Below are 17891 nucleotides of genomic sequence, written 5' to 3' on the forward strand. Positions count from 1 at the left end.
TTTTTTGTTGAGTTTGGTGAACTGGTTGTTAAAATGGCACTTGTAATTAGGGTTCTCCCTAAGGAGGGTGGCTGGACAGCCACCCAATTTGAAAAATCACAACTCTACATTCATTGCTCTTTTTTAAAGTTCCTCTGTGGAACAGAGCATTCTAAGCATGCCAGTAGTAATGTTCATTTTGTCTATAAGTTTCATTTCATGAAACTCATGATACTTTTGATGAAATATTACATTTTTACTACCTTGCTTTTGTTACTTCAGTAAACAAACATAAAACATAAAGATAAAAATATGCCAAACAAGCTGTCATTTGTTTCAGCTTTGTGTTATACCCCAAATTCCCATGAGATATTACGAGTGAATTATACAGTTCCTGAAAGTGTTCAAAGAGCTAAAAATATTCTCAGAACAATTGCTGTGATTTCAGCAGAAGAAGAAAGGTGTTTTTCAAAGATGAACAGAATATGTTCAGAGGAGAGAATTAGTTTTTAATATATTATTTTTTTTAATTTTTAATACATCAAACACAATCACTATTGTCTCACTGGCTTCCCTCTAAAGGAATGGGATCCTCCTCCTGCAGTGAAAAGATGGGTAAGGATAAGCCACAGAGCCGGCCACTGATGCTCAGATAAAAGTGAAGAATATTAAAAGTGAGGATGCCGATCATGAAGCAATAGGAAAACATCTGAAATAACAGTTTTATTGTTGTTGTTCTTGTAAAGATGAGCTGAGGCACAGGACGAGTGCGAGGTAAACTGAGGCACAGGGAGACGGACAAAGATAACTGACAGGACAAAGGGAGAGCAGAAACAGAAATAGCTTTATTAGGGGGGAGCTCCCGGACAAAGTCCCATAGTCTAGCAAGTAGCCCAGAGGACTCGTGGGCTTTGCCCGGGATCTGAGCTTTTGAAAGGAAAGTAGGGAGATGGAGGTCCCGTGCAGCAGCAGCGAGGTTGATGGCCCAGGATGTAGTTTCTTAGCTCTGGCGGGCAGGCTGACTGGTTCTCAGGGAATCAGGAATTCCAGGGACTGTTTTCTGGTCTCCTCACTTCAGGGGGCCAGCTGCTGACCTCCGGGAACATGCAGGGAAGCAGGCCCCGGCCTGCCTCAGCTTAGCCCAATCCGTTTTTTGGTCAGGTAGTATTTAGTATTTTTTTTAGTTAATATTTAAAACGTTCTTATAACATAATTTAGTTTTGTGTACCTCTTTTATTGTTCTTATTTAAGTATTAGCTGCATGAGATAATAAACTACCTTTCAGTATGTTGTTTTTTAACCCTTAAAACGGTCATTAGGAGAGCGAACCGGCTGTTAAGTTATTTGAATCTCACCACTAATGAGGAGGAATAGGCCCTAGCACCTTCTGGGCTTTTAATTGGAGAAGACCCTTCCGGGTTGCCGATAGAATGTGTGTGGGAGGTTGGGCTTGGGTGGGAGATGGGTTAGAGAACGAGTATTTGGAATCCAGGAGACTTGTCACACAGCTTTTCTGATCCCTGTTCCAGAAAAGGGCCAAGGAGGTCCTTGTGTGGATCGATCCATCCAGGCTTGGGAAGGGTCTTAGAGGGAAGAGCTGCTTGAAGCATGATGGGGGCAAATTACGGGCGAGGGCCAGCCCGGACACGAGGCTTGGCCAGTGCACAGTGTATTTGTGTGCGGTATACTGGAGTCCACGTCCCTGAACCTTACCAGGAAGCCCTCTCTGGGAAGTTTCCCCCTCCGTGCTAATTACGAATTCCTGTGAGCTGGCTGCCCCACTCTCTGTGCAAACCAAGCTTTTGTGAGGTCAAGGGTGCCCCACTCTCTGTGCAAACCAAGCTTTTGTGAGGTCAAGGGTGAGAGGTGCACTTGGGGAGTGGCAGCCCAGTTTGGAGCTAATTGGCCCTAAATGGTGGTTAGTGCAGTTAGAGAGGGGAGAGGAAGGGGCAGTTCGCTTTACTTATTGGTAAACCATCACCCCTCCTTCCCACTCTTGGTTTCGGGCTCATAAATAGATGTAGAATGTCTACAAGTGTCAGAGAATTTTGTGAGGTGGGGGAAAGCCACCCCCCAGTGCAATTGACAGTGATACCTTTTGGATGATCCCTTTTTCAGTAAACATGAGCGGGACGTCAGAGATGGAACGGATGCTGCCACCACGTCAGAATGTTCCTTTGGCTTCATGGTCAGGTGGTCTCGACGTTTCTATTCCACAGCGGAACTTTATTTTCCCTCAACACAAAAGAAGCCCTGTCGGTGAAACAGGAAATGTGCTCCCCCTGTTTGGGTACTGCAAACAGTGAACGTGCTCGGCTGCTAAGCCAACGCTTGGAAGCTTCGATCCGCCTAGAGCTAGAGACGTTTCAGCAGGAAGAAATGCCTGATCATCTCTTTATGGAAAACAGCCACCGCCAAGCCTGCAGAGCACAGTTCGACTCTACGAGTCAGAGGAGTTCAGAGAGGGAGGGAGTTAAGCATGAGATACCTGGACCTTAGGCCTTGTACCTACTCCCAGAAATAGTGTGGAGCCCTTGAAAACGTGTTGTTTTTCCTTAAAAAGAAGACACACCCACTTAAAAAGTGCCACAGAGATGACAATTGTTAGCAAAATGATTGTATACCTGCAAAGCCACCCAAGCCATTGCCACATTCTAATAGAGTAAAACTAAAAAACCCAGAACACACCAAAGACAAGACCATCAGCCACTGTGTACACCATTAGCACTTTAAGAACACACAAGCAGTAAACCGAGGGTGTTGAACTATGAGGAAGAGAACTGTACGTTTCTTTGGAAGACAGGACACCTCCTCAGCCAGTCTAACTCACGATTCACCTGCTGGGAGACGCCAGCAGGGGGCACCCTTGGTTCCTGAGAGGTACCTGGAGGTGGTGCCTGCAGGTCTCTTTCCCAATGAGGTGGGAGATCCAAATGAGTGCAGGGTGACCAGGGAGCCCTCTCATCTTCCAGGATGAGTCAGCAGGCTCCTGCAAGGCCGCAGCAATTTGGAAGCTGTAATGGGGAATCTGTTTGCTTCTTCCCACTCCCTGGCCCAGAGCTTCCCCTCAAAGACAGAGAATTAGTGTGTGTGTGTGTGTGTGTGTTTAAAATTGTTAAACAAAACAAAATGAAACAAAATACAAACGAAGGAAATTCCCTAAAGAGCCTTACCAAGGGAACCACCAAAACATCCATTGTAAACAGCAGGTTTGTCTTCTGACAGGTTTTGTTTGCAAATGATAACAATTACAGGTAATTTTTCATTTCAATTGGAGGAGCAGGTATTAAAGAGAGAGACGGGGGGCTGGAGAGAAAGAACAAGAGCAGCCGGATCTCCCAAGTGTCTTATTCACTCCTAGGTCTACAACCTAACACGAGTGTGGAGGGCTAGGTAGCGTTTCCTCTTTCCATTAAGTGAGATCTAATTGTGGCTGTTCGGGCTGTTGGCAGATGCAGTTTCTACATAACAACAGCCCAGAGACAGAGCTTCGTGATTAATGCCTCCAGCTGTCATATGCCCCATTATCTGTGCATTTGCATAACTTAATGGTTTAGGACAGGGGAGAGAGGATGCTTAATTTAATGTTTAGCAGGCCCTTGATAGCTGAATAATTTAAGAACTGTCAAGGGGGGTCAGTCCTACAGCGGTTCAGTGAGACAACTATGATTTCTGCATATCGTTAAAATTCTTACTTAGGATAATTTTTTTTTCAAGGAAAAAGAAAAGAACAACAATGCCTGCGAGGAAGCACTGCTTTTTCCCGTTAACCATTTCCTCTCGGAGGCCAGTGGGAACTTGTTTTGGACAGCCAGGAGATGGATGAGGTCAGCTGGGAGGGAAAGGTTAAACTCACCCCTTCCCTCTTCCCTCTCCTCCTCCTGGGCCCCCCAAACCTCCTCAATCTCATTCTGATTTTTGTCTTCTCTGCTTCCCTTTGTCCCCCTCCACCATCTCACCCATATGCCCTGTTTTATAACCTATTCACAGTGCTCGCCCCCCCCCCCCTTTACCTCCAGCCTCTCATTTAGCTGGAAAGCAGGAAGGGGGAGTAAGGAAGAGGGGGGGAAAGAGGAGTAGAATTTGCTAAAATCAGCTAACAGCCCAGCCTGCCTTCAATAGGAAACACTGTCAGTTTCATTAGTTGCTGATGAATATGATTAAACTAATCTGTCATTTGTTTTCTAATTATGTGTCACCAGGCATCACAGTGGCAGCTGAGGTGACTGCTGGTGAACAACTCCCCCACTGCCCGCCCCATCCTTCCCCCCCCCTTTTAGAGTAAGACTACCTAGGAAAGATGAACAATAATTTGAACCCGCATGCATTTTATTCTTTTAATTTTTCTTAGCCTTTCAATAATAATTTTTCCCAGCACACAAACTCATCTAACACAGTCAGGGACTGCATCCCCTCACCATGCCTCAGTAGCCCATTCCCAGGGCCAGCCTCTGACCAAGGTCAAATTAGGGACATTTCCACTTATGACATTGCCTGCAAGTCTGAGCTTCCTCGTTGTTTTCCATAGTGCTGGGAGTCTGGAATTTGAAGTCAGCTGCTTCATGATGCATGGACTCCATGCTCAGCTTGTCTGAAAGGTTCACGTTCACCTGGTCACACTCCATGTCTTCATGGATATGGCTGTATCGCAGGGCTCAGGTGGACCTGTCTTCGTGGCCCTGCCAGCAGGGTTGCTGAATTTCTTAGACCTTCTAGAGTGAATATTACAAGAGCCCAGAAGTAGCAGAAGCTAAGCTCATAGTTGGATTCAGAATCTTGCATAGCATTATTCCCATCACGTTCTAGACATGTTTAATCTCATCGTCAGCGTAATAGCTTTATATTTTTGAAAGAGTTGCCTTCAGTTTATAGACTACATGTTCTCACTTTCCATACATTTCTCACTTGTACAAATCAGATTCTTGCCTTCTCCTTCATGAAGACCTGTACTTGGAGCAACTAATCACCAATTTTCAATCCTTATCATGTTTGGCATGTCTGCACTACTGGCCACCCCTTTTCCTCTCAAACTTTCTTTTTCTTTTAGTTGCTATTATTCTGTTCTCTCTTAATTCTTTGATAGCGCTGGTTTTTGTTGTTGTTGTTTGTTTGTTTTTGTTTTTTCAGAATAGTTCTTAGGCTTTTCTTACTCCTTGACCTGTATCTTTCCCTAAGGTTAATGTTCCCTGGAAATCTGCTCTTAGGTTTTGCCCGATGGTGCCTGCTTTCCTTTCATGATAAAATAAATGAATGGGACATGATAATTACATGGTAACCACCTATTCTGAAGATTCCTAAATCAAGCCCAGATCTCTTTTCTTGAGCAACAAGCTTAGGTAGATAGGTAGGTATGTAGGCAGACAGACAGACAGATAGATAGTAAAAAAGAATTGCTGTTAGGGTTCCTGCTTATAGATATAGGCTTATTCCAAACAAAACATGATCAGTAAATGACCACAGACAAGTTCTCTCAGTAGTACACTTGTCTTAGTCTTTTTAAAGGGCCTTCCAAAAAAAAAAAAAGGCCCAATTAAAACAGTGGCTTCCAAGGAGACCTGCTGGGCCAGTTAAATTCAAGGCAGAGAGGTCAGATCAGAAGGTTATGGTAACTCCTTTTTGTGATTCTGAAAGTGTAATCTTAATAAAATTTTTTTAAAGGACACAGGATTATCATGGGGCCTCATTAGAAAGAAGTTTTAATAAAGTTTAAAGCTGCATTGATGAAAAAAGTCATGAGAGTTGAGCCAAGGAATTTTTTTTTTGCCATGCACCTGCTCATTCTTCAAGGGTTGTATGGGCTAACCCACGAGAATTTTGTTGAGAAACCTTGCCACATCTACCCGACGACAGCCCTGATCCTGCCTCTTCAGACTTTTTTTTTGTTCCCTGTGAGAGAGGTAAGTCACCAGGCTGGTCCATCATCAGCAATCAGTGAACAAAAGTCAAGTAGTTACTACGTAACCTGGATACCAGTGGATAGCAGATGTGGCGATGCCTAGAGCTCAGGCACCTGGGGTATGGGATGTGGGGACCAGATGAATTAAGAAAGGGCGACGGGGAAGGGCATCTACTCTTCGGTGACCTGGGGGAAAGATGTGACCTCATAGTGCTCAGCCAATAAGGAACCAGGGACGGAGGCTTGAGAACTAGGGGATGAAATGCTGTGGAGGGGCTGTGAGGCACGTCCCCCTTTTGTTTGATATGTCTCTGGGTTTGGGCACTTGATTTTGTAAATTCAAAAAATGAAGTCCCCTCTTTCGATACCATGAGTACAGATTGGATTTCTTGAGCGCTCATTGGTTAATTTCCCATGATGGGCCATTGGTAAACTCAAATAGAGTAAGACAACTTGCTCCACTTCTCTTTCTCTAAAGACCCATTGGGATCTGCTTGTGAACCAGGGATTTATACTGATCCACCAGTTAGCAAGAGGAACCAATACAGTGTCCGGGATTTTGGCAATGTTTCTCACATTCCCTAAACTAAAAAAAAAAAAATCACTTAAGTGATTTTAAAAGATTTTAAAAGAAACACAATGTGAGTTCCTCAGGATGCCCAAACTGCCATTTTGACATGGTGTAAGCAGAAGAACACAGAATCCTTTAGCGAAGGCTTAGAGAAATAGAAATGTTACTTTCAGGAGTGTGTAGATTTTGATGGGGAATATTTCATGACCTCCGAGCTTTATGTTTTAATTTTTTGTTTAATAAAGTTTTCTATGACTTTATAGTAATATTTTTTGACTCATCCTAGTATATTTGATTGTCTACTAAACAGGGGTTTCTTGGCAATACAAATGGCTAAGGACTCAAATGCTAACTGAACACTTGGCAGGTCAAAGTCATCCAAAGACACCTCTGAAGAGATGCCTGACACTCGCTTCTACAAGATCCCAGCCATGAACACCCCCTGGAGCAGCCGCACTCTGCACATACAGGATCACAGTGAGTGGAACGAGAGTCAATGGTAACTCGCAATACAACCCACTGGATGGCTTCCCCTCTGTGTCCACAGAAAACCCAAACGGAATTGATCTAAAGCAGGATCAAGTTCCCAGTTTGTTTCGAACCTGTGATCTGCAACTCTTACACTCCTCATTTTCCCCATTTGGCATGCTCATTTAGTGGGAAATATTTCGTAAATTTTTTGAAATCACATTAAATATGGGAAAAAACCCTACTCCCATCAAGACATTTCCAGTTCATAGCAACCCGTTATATAGCTTTTTGATATTATAAATCTTTAAAATGGAGCAGATGGCCTCATTGTTCTCATGAGAAGCAACCAGTAGGTTTGAACCACTGACCTTGAGGTTGACAGTTCAATGCTTACCCAACAGCACCAACAGGACTCCCTTATACACACACACACCCCTCTCAAGGAAAGGACCTTAAATAGTTGTCAAGTCTGGCAGCTTCCAAATCCCTAGATCAGGCACTATTTTGGAGGCTTCTTAAGCTCTTAGGTCTGACAAACTCAAAGGCCGCAGGCCAGAGAGCAGGCTGCTGGCACACGTACCAAAAGCCAGAGGTCCGAAAATCATGTTCAAGATGGGGAGGGAGTGAACTTTGTCAGAATATCCATGCAGACAGCTTCCCAAGAAAACAAATTGGCTTTCTATGAATTGGCTGCTCACAAGAGGCTACAAAATGGATTATGATTACCTTATAGCACATTATGGAAGAGCAATCAATCCAATGTCTGCCAAGCCACTGAAAAGCCTAGCCAAGGTGACTTGTGACATTCATCATTACAGTCCATCTATTATGAACATAATATCCTTTCCCTAAACTTTAAGTTTCTCAGTTTGCTCTCTTTAGCCCAAAATTAGAACTTCTCCGAACAGTCTTTGCTTTGGTTCCTAAGACTCCCAACAGTGCAGAGTGGAGGTGCTCTATGCTTCTTGATGCTTGGCTCTATTCCCACACTTTTGTGCAATTTTTTTGTATTGCTGTGGGCTAGAAGATGGCAAATTAGATTTCTAAACTTCTCTTGTTAAATGACTTCTAGATGCATTCTGAAAATGGTGGTACTGGTAGGAAATTAACAGGTGGGAGGAAGGGAGAAGAGTATTATTTTCACACTTCTGAAACAGCAGGAGAGACAGCGGTATTGGTAGGCAAGTTAAACTCTTGGTTTCATGCTCATGCAAGAGGTAGTCTTATAGTTCTAGCAGTACCCTACCCACTTTAGACTTCCTGCAAAGCAATTGTAGATGGTTCCAAGCCACCAGCAATGGGTGTTCCGGAGTAACTCCCATGGCCTAGAAATCATGATCTCCAAGCAACATTTTCCCTTTCGTCTCTCCAGTCCTGGTGCGGGAGCAACCAGTCTTTCAATGACTAATCTCTGGTTAAGATTACCTAGACAGTTTGCTCTCTGCCAATTCTTCTCCAATTTACCCATTTCTTGTATTACCTTCCCACTGTTCGAAATACCTGGGGTAGTTTCTGCTTTCCCAAGGAGACATCAAATGATACAGCACCAGTAAGACAGCTGCATTTCTAGGTTAGTAGATTAGATTAATTTCTATAGAATTTCACTTCGCTAAAGTGAACTCTAGGGTGTGAACAAACTCCAGCAAAAGAACTTTTGTCAGCATGATCTTTGAGTCCTACTACAAAGAAAAGAAAAGAGATCTCTAACAGGTTAAGATTTTATCTTTTTTCTGATTGAATGAGAAGGTAAGATCAAAATTTGGGGATTCAAAGCAAGATCTTTTACCCCTCTTAAACCTTTCGCCCTCTTCTACAGATAAGTAGCAAGTTCTGCACCTCCCCCGCCCCCAATTGAGGAAATAGATTCCTTGGTTACAACAACTCTGAATGTCAACCTCAGAAGTACCTAGTTGCTTTGACAATCTTGCATGTTATATTAGCATAAAACAGTTATGTAGGAGCTAGAATAACCTCATTTACTCCATTATGTAATCATGCACCACGTAGGTACATTTTCAAAGAAGTTATTTAAAACCCTCTGATGTCTTCCCATCACAGAACAAAAAGCAAACTGTTTAATACAGCTTACTAGACCCATGTGAGCCTGTCATGACGTTCTCCACACTCAGTATGCCTTTGTCACGCCTTCTTGTTCTTCTCACACTAAAAACTGTACCCATTTCTGAGGCTTTTTATACTTGCTTGTTCCTCTGCCTGGAATCGTTTTCCACCTCACCCTCTATCTCCTTTAAGTTTCGTCTTTCTCATAATCCAGCTCTTATATAATGCCACTTCTTCAGTGATAATGTCATTAACGAGTCTATATAAAGTTGCTTTCTACTCTAAGGTATCCTCCACTCTATAATTCTCTCTAATGTGTAAGAGGTCAAGTCACCATATCATGATCTCAAATGATACAGCTTATTATTAGTTCACTTGTTGAAGGTCTATCTTGCACCACTAGAATGTGAATTCTGTGTTTTCTTTCAATTTAATCTTTTAAATTTAGGATATTCCCTGGACCATACCCAAACCCATTGCTATAGAGTTGATTCTGGCTCATAGAAACCCTATAGGACAGAGTAGAATTGCCTCATACAGTTTCCAAGACTGTAAATCCTGGCTGTCAATCTTATAGAAGTAGATTGCCACATCTTTTCCCCATAGAGAAGTTTGTGGATTTGAACCACTGACCTTTCGGTTTACAGCCCACTACTTAGGTGCTGTGCCACTAGGGTTCCTTCCAGGGAACATTGCGGTTGTTGAGTCAGTTCTGACTCATAGTGACTCTACACACAGCAGGCGAAAACATAATCCACTTTTGTGCCATCCTCACAATTGTTATGTTTGAATCCATTGTTGCAGCCATTGTGTCAATCCATCTCCATGAGTATCTTCCTCTTTTTCGTTGACTATGAATCAGAATTGACAGGATGTCAGTGAGTTTTCCTTTGGCTTTCTACTTTACCAAGCATGGTATCCTTTTTCAGTCTATCCTGAGAAGGCATTCATGGTATAGCAGAGGAAGTCTCAACATCCTCGCTTCTAAGGAGCATTCTGGCTGTATTTCTTCCAAGTCCGATTTTTTAGGTCTTCTGGAAGATCATGATATTTTCAATATTCTTCACCAACGCATAATTCAAGTGCATTGATTCTTCTTTGGTCTTCCTGATTCACTCCCCAACTTTCACATGTATATGAGATAATACAACATACTATGACTTGGATCAGGTTTAGCCTAGTCCTCAAAGTGGCAACCCTTATCTGCAACATTCTAAAGAGGTCACTGAATTTGCCCAGTGCAGTGTGTCACTTGATTTCTTGACTTTTATTTCCAATGGCATTGATTGTAGATCCAAGCAAGATGAAATATTTGACAACTTCAATCTTTGCTCCTTATCATAATGTTGTCTCTTGGCCCAATCTGAGGATCTTGGCTTTCTTTACATCAAGTCCTCACTTTCAGTAAGCCAGGTTGTGCCAAATGCATATTTCTGTTTATTAAATAAGCTTCCCTCCAGTTTGGGTGCATTGATATTTCCTCATACAGACTAGTTTCTTGGATTATTTTCTCAACATATAGATTTAGTATATGTTGTGTGATGAAAGTACACAACGCTGACACACAACTTTCCTGATTTTAAACCACTATTTGTGTTTTAAAGACTGGCTTGTGACCCACGTACAGGTTCCACGTGAACACAATAAAGTGTTCTAGAATTTCCTTTTCACGTCAAGGCCATCCATAGTTTGTCATGGTCCTCACAGTGGAATGCCTTTGTATAGTCACTAAGTCACAAGTAAACATCTTTCTGATATTTTCTGTTTTCAACCAAGATCCAGCTGACTTTAGCCATTGATATCCCTTGTGCGATGTCTTCCTTTGAATCTGGCTTGAATTTCCGTCAGCTTCTTACTGATGTACTACTGCAGCTATTATTGAATTATCTTCAGCAAAATTTTACTTGCATGTGATGTTCATGATATTGTTGGTTATGTTCCATGTTCTTGGAACATAGAGGGTGCTTAACAGGTATATGTTGAATTAAGTAATTAACAATCAACTGTGCTCTGTTGTGTATTTATTATATATGAGCATGTACTCTGTGTAAGATATTGAGGAATAAAGAAGTAACACACACTACTTCTCTCAATTTATATTCAGTGTAGTGGAAACACATCTTCCTTCCTTGTCTTCCCTCAAAATCCAATTTATATTACACATTCACAATATGCTGGAAACTTTGTGAAATGCTTACAGGATTTAGCTCACTGAATCTTCTCAATAACCTATGACACGGGTATTAATTACCCATTTTTGAGGAGAAAATGAAACTCAGGGGTTTAGTAAACCTAAATCACACAGGTAAGTGTATGGCCAAACTCAAATTTAGACTCAAGTCTATTCAAGTCTAAATCCGTATTTATAACCATTTTACAATACATGGTAGCTGGCTGCTAACTGCAAGGTTAGTAGTTTGAAACCATCAGCCAGCCCGTGGGAGAAAGATGGTGCTTTTTACTCCCATAAAGAGTTACACTCTCAGAAACCCATAGGGGCAGTTCTACAGGGTTGAAATGAGTCAGGATAGGCTTGATAGCAATGTGTTTTTTGCTTTGTTTTGTTTTATTAGTGATGTCATAGATCACGAGTTAGGCTGCCAACTGTAAGGCTGGCAATTAAAACCCACCAGGGGCTCCATGAGGGAAAGATGAGGCTGTCTGCTCCCAGAAAGATAGGACTTCAGAAATCCTAGAATGCCAATTCCACTGTGTTCGGTAGGTTGCTCTCAGTTAGAACTGACTTGAAGGTGGTGGACTTCATAAGACACGCAGAGTTCAATATCTTCTTTAGTTTTGAAGGATGCTTGTCATAGAAACGAGGTAGGTTCAAAAAGATCCGTGGTCCAGGCTGAGGGCAAAAATCTCACACTCAAAACCAAACAAACAAATGAAACAAAACACCTAGCTTCAATGGAGAATTGATCATTTCCAGCTAAAATCTTTTACTACAGTTTGAAGGATAAGAATTTAAACGCATTTTTAATGAAAATCACAAAAACCCAAACCCAAGAAGTATAGTGCTTTCTTATATCCTTAAAAAAGTCTGCAATCTTATTGCAAGACAATTAATATCTAGATTATAATCTCTATCTGAAAAGTGGTAAGTAATCCTGATAAGATGGCATGAGGTATTCAGCGGGTGCTTAATAGCTATGTGTTGGATGAACACGGGATGGGGGTTTGTGGCAGTTACTTATTCTACTGTCAACTTGTGATGGGGTGGGGTCTAGCCTGTCAATCAGGTCACAGCTTGATGATGTCATTTGGAGGCACAACGGAGATATCACTGGAGAGCAGACACACTGTCTCTGCTTCATATTCCTGATGACAAGCCACATGGAGCTACACTGATGCAGCCAGTGTCCTGGAACTGGAGGAGCCATGTGGAGACCCACACCAGCATTGAGATGCTTCCACCACCATTGACTCCACAAAAGTTTCCACCCACTAGCCTGTGATCTTCCTGTATTTGACTTCATTGCATGTGTTGCATGAGTCTGAAGAGGAAATTATAGACTGGTATTGGACATATAGGCTACTATTGGACTTATGGACTTGATCTGCTAACCGTGCAGTTAGCAGCCAGCTACCATGTATTGGGATGTTTTCTTAATGTACACTCATTCTTTGATATAAAATTATCTATCACATACAGATGAGTGTCTCTGGATTTGTCTCTCTAGTCTACCTGGACTAACACAGGGCCATATGTGACCTCTGACTACGCAAAGGAGAAGGAGACTCCAATTCCTCATTAGCCCCAGGACTATTGCTTCTCTCCTCTGTCTCTCTTTATCCTGTGCTGACACCAACTCTTCCTCCCGTGACACTCTACTCTTCTGTTGGCTTCAGCAGTTCATTGCAATGGCCACACAGAGCTCACAGACCATGTTCATGATGAGTGGGGTTGATTAGGAGAATTTTACCCCATTCCAGGATCAGAAAACATTAAGAATACAGTCATTGGACCCCAGAAACACGTCTCTTAAGCCAGCAGCCAGGTCACTCGCTAGTCCTCAGTTTTTCTGCCATGCGGTCCTTTGGCCTCTGTTTCCAGGAAGCCAGATCACTGCTCTGCCTCACCGTCTAGTAGTCTCTGAACTGCCCCTCTAGTCTGTCTCATAGGCTCCTTGCTCTGCTCATCAGTCTCAGCCTGGCTCCTTTGCTCTGTCCCAGGGTCTCTATGCTGTAGCCTCTGGTGCCTTTGTCCTCAGCATCTGCCACTTCAGACAGAAATCTCAAGTGTGTCTTCCTGATGGCTCTTCTTCCTTAATATTCCTAGGATTTCTCTTTGTTCCTGCTCTATGGTGGCTCATTCAAATAGATAGAGGAATGGCAATTCAAACTGACCAATTCCGTACCCTCTATGCATAGTCCCACACGATCATTTGGTGAGGATAGAAGGGCCATATTAAGATAAGCCACTTCGCTACAACCCCCCAAATTGTGAATTTTATTTTGTCTAGTGAAAATTTCAACAATGAATTGGGGGCATACTTTGCTCCTTCAATCCTCTCCCCCACCACTTCAAAGAAAGGTGATGAATACATGGGTGACTCATGAGTAGCCATCTAAGGTGCAACCACTGGTGTCTCCCCATTCGGAGGAAAGAAAATCAAAAGAAATATGGGAAGGATTAGTCGAGTGGAGTAATGGACCTTACAGGCATCAGTCTTTTAAACTCTGAGAGCAGATGAACTAGACGATGCTGTCTACCACTACCAACTGCTCTGGAAAAGATCACATCGAAAGGTCCTTGACATAGAGAAAAATATGGAACAAAACTCAGAATCCTAAAGCAGACCAGGCTTGTTGGCCTGAAAACAAAAGTTAGATATCCAAGACTATGGCCCTATAGGGTCATTATGATTTGACTGAATGGCAGGGGGTTTAACTGGGCCAGAGTGGGGATGGGAGGAGGTGTCTTCATGTCAAAGGAGAGGGAGGTAGCAGAACTGCTGGCCTTTTTCTCTGAAATGTCTTTCTAGTTATTTTGGACATCCTGATGGTTTTCCTGATTGGTCTTGAAGTCAGTCGACCCTGACTAATGCTCCTACCCAGGCTGAGAAAAGTAGAGAGGACAGAGAAGAGACTGCTTGTCGCCCTGGTGGTGTGGGGGTTACACATTGGGCTGCTAACTGCAAGGCCAGCACTTGGAAACCGCCAGCTAACCCACAGGAGACTGATAGGGCTTTCTACTACTGCGAAGGGTTACAGTCTACAAAACTCACTGAGACAGGTCTTCCCTTTCCTACAGGGTCGCTATGGGTCAGCATCAACTCGATGGCAGCGAGCTTGGTCTGGTTTATTGTATCCCACATTTTGTCCTGGGTGTTGACCCACAGTTCTAGTACGAGTGGGTGAGGAGATGAGGATAAAGAGGAAAAGAAACTTTTAGTTCTTGCCAATTTGTATGCATGTATATGTGTGTGTATATGCAAAAAACAGATCGGCTTCACTCTACTGGAAACCATCAACTTTAAACAAACAAACTCCAGGAAGCTTCTTGGTAATGGCCGAATAAATCTACCCTTCCATTTCTCTTGAAATAACAAGGAGATGAAATACAAAGAAAACCCCTTGCACTCTGTGACATAAATCAACCCCGTTGTTCCGATCAGCACATATGGTATGGTAACGTTGCCCACTGCTCGGAGACTCGCTAATGGAAGACCATATGTGCTTCTGCAAGCTCAAAACACAACGGGCTTGCTTTAAGACTCCGTGGCGGCCCCGACTCCAAACTTACTTGCATTTATTGGTTTGTGTTTCTGTTTTAGCACTATTCTTACCAACGTCGTCTCATTCTTTCTCTCGCTCTTTCTTTTCCATCTTTCAGGAGTTGAGGGGGCAGGAAAATTTACAAACTTGTCTTTGGACTGCACAGTGTTCTTTTAGTGGGCAGAGGCCATTTGAGAGACACAGGTGCCAGCCATGCGAGATGTTATTGATGGTGTCTCCAGGACAGAGCACTCTCCTGTTTACAGACTGGCTGTTTGGAAATCATTAATTACAAGGGCTTATAGATTTGGAGCTGGGTAGGGAGGAAAATAGGTTTTACTTGTTCTTCCCCTCCTCCTTTTTAAAATGTAGGAATTCATGCTGTAAACAAAGTGGTGAGGGGCAAGTATTGACTTTCCTTTATAAAATTTCAGCAAACGAATGAAGCAAGTGACCTAGCTTCATTTATAATTGTAGGTCCGAGAACAAATGAAAACCAAAGAATTTATTAATCGACTCAGTGGCACAACACATACGTCTTCTCTGGAGCTCCAAGCACCTGTGAACAGAAATGCATTTATCTCTGGGATGACCCTTTGAGAGTGATGTTTGGCTAACATATTACCCTCTGGTTTGTTGCAGCCTGTATCTAACTTCTTGCCCTGTTCACAGGAGATCTCAGATAGCTCTGAACATGCCTGTGATGAATGGCAGACCTCATCTAAGCCAAGCATTCAATGGGGGAGAAATAAACAAATAACACCCCACCTCTCCCCTCAGTACTTGTGTGTGCAGTAGAATTTGGTTGTTATCTCTAGCTCAGCTACAATGTGATGGTCTGTCTGATTTGTGACAAATAGCATCCATAGGGGGACCCTTCTGTTCAGATCATGTGGCACCTCATTATGGTTGGAATGACAAAAATTTTGTTATGAAGTCTAGCATATACATGTGCACCCCCCCCTCCCCCAGCTAAACGAACCCTAGCCATTGCAGGGCTGTGGAGTCCTATTGTTTTGAATGCAACATACATTCTTTACTCCAAGTTGTGTGAAAAGGATGTGTTTGCATCTCGGGGCACACCAGGATCACTCTGGTTTATTGTTATTGCTTGAGGTCCTTTGATTTGTCATCTGGTGGAATGCAAAACCAGATGACAGTCCATACAAATGAATGGGCAACAATTTTTTTGCTGAGTTTTTATGAAAACTAGTACTTGGGTAGAACCTTGTGAGGAAAGATGATTCAATCCCTACCTAATTAAAAAAAAGAGGTGGGGGGGGTTGTAGGGCTGGATCCATTTAAAATAGGCATGCCTTCCCCTTGTTCATCTTGATTATAATCTGTTCTATTTACACAAATGCAATTCAGTTATGGTGATGGCTAGTTTATTCCGTTGTGCTTTGTGACCCTTGTGGCACTTCCCCATGTGTTGTTAACATGACTGTGGTCACGGATGCGTTTGGCCCTTTTCCCAAAGGCGGCTTCTTATCCTCTCATCCTCAGATTTCTCCTTCAACCCTCGTTCTTCTCACTACCATCCAGCTGACTCTTCCCCGGGTAAGCCACTCCCCCACCCGGGCTCCCCACCCTAGTCTTGGAGCCTCTCTGCTCTCCTAACTCGGCTCTTCATTTTGTAGATCAACTCGACTTTCTTGACTTTGTCTTTCCTTTATTTCCCTCACAGAGTAACAAAGAGCTGGTTACGTGTACCAGTTTTGGATTTGAATCTGGGCTCTAATTCTGGTTCCCCTACTTTGTTGCAGTGAAATCCTAAACAGGTAACTTAGCCTAGCTCTGGTCCTTCCTCAGTGAAATGGAATCATAATAGAATCTTATCCCATCAGGTCATTTTAAAGTACAGTTGGGATAAGACACATAAGGTTCCCAGGGCAGAGGCTGACACATGGAGTCATCAGTGTAGGTTCGTTGCTTTGTTCTATCAATCGATACAGGTTTTAAGTATCCTTGTTGCTGTTAGATTCTGTCAAGTTGGTTTCAATTCATAGTGACCATATATGCAATGGAAGGAAACACTGACCAATCCTGTACCATCCTCTCAACCATTTGTATGTTTGAGCCCATTGTGGCCACTGGATTAATCTAGATTCTCTACTTTATCAAGCCTAGCGTCCTTCTCCAGGGACCGACTACTCCTGATAACATGTCCAAAGTTTGTGAGACCAAGTCTTACCATCCTTGCTTCTAAAAAGCATTCTGCCTATAACTCTGTCAAGACAGATTTGTTCATTCTTTAGGCAGTCTATGTATATTTAATAGTCCTTGCCAACACCGTCATTCAACCACATCAATTCTTCTCTGGTCGTCCTGATTCATTGTCCAGCGTTTGCATGAAGTAATTGAGAATCCGATGGCTCCAGTCAGCTACACCTTAGTTTTCAAAGTGTCATCTTTTTAAATACCTTAAAGATATCCTTTGCAGCAGATTTCCCGAAAATGCATTTTTTCCCCCTTTCAAGTAAAATTGGCTGTGAATCTTGGGGATTCCTCATCAGGTAGCTGAATAATAAAGGCTGCCTTGTGCTTGCAGCACCTGCACCTCAACATAATTCCTTCCATGATTGCTCTGCATATAGGGAGTATTCCTTAGTGCTGTTATATCAAAGCAGACTGGTAGCTTCAACAACAGAAATCTGTCTCACCTGGTTTTGGAGACTAGGCCGCAGCCATCAAGGTGTTGGAGAGGCTCTTGATGTAGTGCTCTTTTGTACAGTGCAGGGGAAGATCCTTCTTTGTCTTTTCTTAGTTTCTGGTGGCTTCTGTCAGCTGCTGGCAGTCGTGGATTTCGAGACCCATATCTTCCATCGCTGCCTCTGTTTATTACCTGACCATCATGCCCTTCTGGGCTCTGTAGCTGTCTCTCCTCTTCTTTGTGAATGTCAGCATTCATGTTGAATTAGAATTTACCCCCTTCACAGTGATCTACTCACTACCGTCTTCGAAGACCCCATTTTCCAACAAAGTCATATTCACATTTGTAAGGGATTAAGGTATCCTTTGGGGAGGTACAGTTTAACTCAACATGGAGGTTCTCACCTGTAATAAAATACTTTCACCCAGAAATGATACTTATCCCTGCTGCTCAACCCCCTTGGCCAGAACTCATCACAAAACCTGCTTAAACTCAAACTATGTAGGCAATATAGCTTCCCATGTTTTCAGAGGTTG

Source organism: Echinops telfairi, unplaced genomic scaffold, assembly GCF_000313985.2.
Source record: "Echinops telfairi isolate 266 unplaced genomic scaffold, ASM31398v2 ScPeMD7_1;HRSCAF=3_1, whole genome shotgun sequence".
In the NCBI taxonomy this organism is placed as follows: Eukaryota; Metazoa; Chordata; class Mammalia; order Afrosoricida; family Tenrecidae; genus Echinops; species Echinops telfairi.